The following is a 2,012-nucleotide window of genomic DNA, read 5'->3' on the forward strand; positions in this document are numbered from 1 at the left end:
ATTCTAGGGCCTTTTCCTATGGCCACAGCACAAAGGAAGTTTCTGATTGTAGCCATTGATTATTTCACCAAGTGGATCGAAGCCAAACCTTTGGCCAAAATCACAACTAAGCAGGTTGCACAATTCCTGTGGGAAAACATTATGTGCCGATATGGAATTCCCCATATCCTCGTCACTGACAATGGAACACAATTCAACAACGAGGAATTCAAGAAGTATTGCGAAGAAAATGAAATTGAGTTACGGTTCACCTCTGTGGCTCACCCGCAAGCCAATGGGCAAGCGGAGGTAGCAAATCGGATAATCCTGGATGGACTAAAGAAGAGGATCGAAAAGTCAAGAAATAATTGGGTGGATGAGATACTTTCCATATTATGGGCCTATAGAACTACCTGTAGAGTCACGACAGATGCAACTCCTTTCATGTTGGCATTTGGGGCAGAAGCAGTAGTTCCCGTGGAGATATCACATTCCTCTCCAAGGATTCAGGCTTTTGATGAAAAAGAAAATGAAGAAGGGCAGAAGTTAGCCCTGGATTTTATCGATGAAGTGCGAGATAAAGCACATGCAAAGATAGTAGAATATCAGAAAAAAGCTTCATTCTACTACAACTTAAGGGTTAAAGAAAGGTTTTTTAAACAAGGTGATCTAGTTTTGAGAAAAATAGAGGCTTCTGGTGTTGGACAGAAAGGAAAGCTCGCCCCAAATTGGGAAGGGCCGTACAGAGTCAAGAGCGTTCAGGGTAGAGGAACCTACAAGCTGGAAACTATGGATGGTTTTGAAGTCCCGAGGACCTGGCATGCACAAAACCTGAAGGTTTACTACGTGTAAGATAGGCTAAGTACGATTCTCACTTGTCATTGTGACAAATAGATTTAAAAGCACCTGGAAGCTTTGTTTGCATAGGATTTTTATTTTTTAGCTATTATAGATCAGGGTCGAACCCATATTATGTAAGGTTTAGGAAAACCAGACTTGAAATGGAAGAGTTTGAAATTATTTCAACCTATGGATGTTTGACTTGTGATAATACTTGTGTGGCCCGTTAAGCCGAGTTTGAATATTAAAGTATCGGAAAAATGAGGAGAAAATGCAAATAAGGAAAGTAGCATAGCCCCGCAGGGTAATAAGTTTTAATACAAACAAAAGTCCAGACATAAATTAAGGATAAAATTACAGAATAGAAAAACTACTCCTCCATGCGGGAGCCTTCATTCTCTTTCTCCTTATCAGCGCCTTCAGCGTCCTTCGCAGGAGAAGCGGGAGGAGAAGCAGTGTTAGGATCCAAGATGCGATCATCTGGCTGAGGGGAGTTGAAGAGGGCGTCTATACTGTCCTCTGACTCAGCCTGCTCAGGACTTATAAAGTCCTTAGGGTCGACTAAGCCCGGGTACTTCTCAGAAACAGCCTTCATGGCCGCATCCCATCCCTGAGTGAACTGTAGGGAATAAAGACCCTCATCATGAATCTCCATGAGATTCTTAAACTTGTCAGAATCCATGTAGTCATCAATGAGCTTATCCTTATTGCTCCTAAGTTTCACCAGCTCGGAATGAGCCTTAGCCAGCTCCTCTTTCTTCGTGTCCAGCTTCTTCTCCAGGACCTTGGCTCTCTCCTCCCACTTCTTCATCTCCTTCTCAAAAACATCAGAGTTACCCTTCCAAGATCTAGCCTGATGTAGGGCCGCCTGGAAATAGGTATTACTCTGCAAAGAAATATGTATGAGTTGGCACAAATTCATTGGGATACAAGAAAAGTTGAAATTCACAAAAGGAAGAGAAGAAAAAAGAAAATTACCGCAGCTTGGGCTTGAGAACCCAGAAGCTCAATAGTCTCGACATCACTCCCCGTAACAATGTCAGTGAAATCATGGGGAGTGATGGAATGGTACGACCAATCCTTGGCATGTTTGGTGGATCCAACCACCGTATCGCTCCTCCTGAAGCCCCAGTTAGGCCTAAAGGAATGTGCCTTAAGTGGAGGATCCACATCGTCCCCCAGCTCGACCACCG

This window comes from Apium graveolens, chromosome 8 (genome assembly GCF_009905375.1).
Source record: "Apium graveolens cultivar Ventura chromosome 8, ASM990537v1, whole genome shotgun sequence".
NCBI lineage: Eukaryota > Viridiplantae > Streptophyta > Magnoliopsida > Apiales > Apiaceae > Apium > Apium graveolens.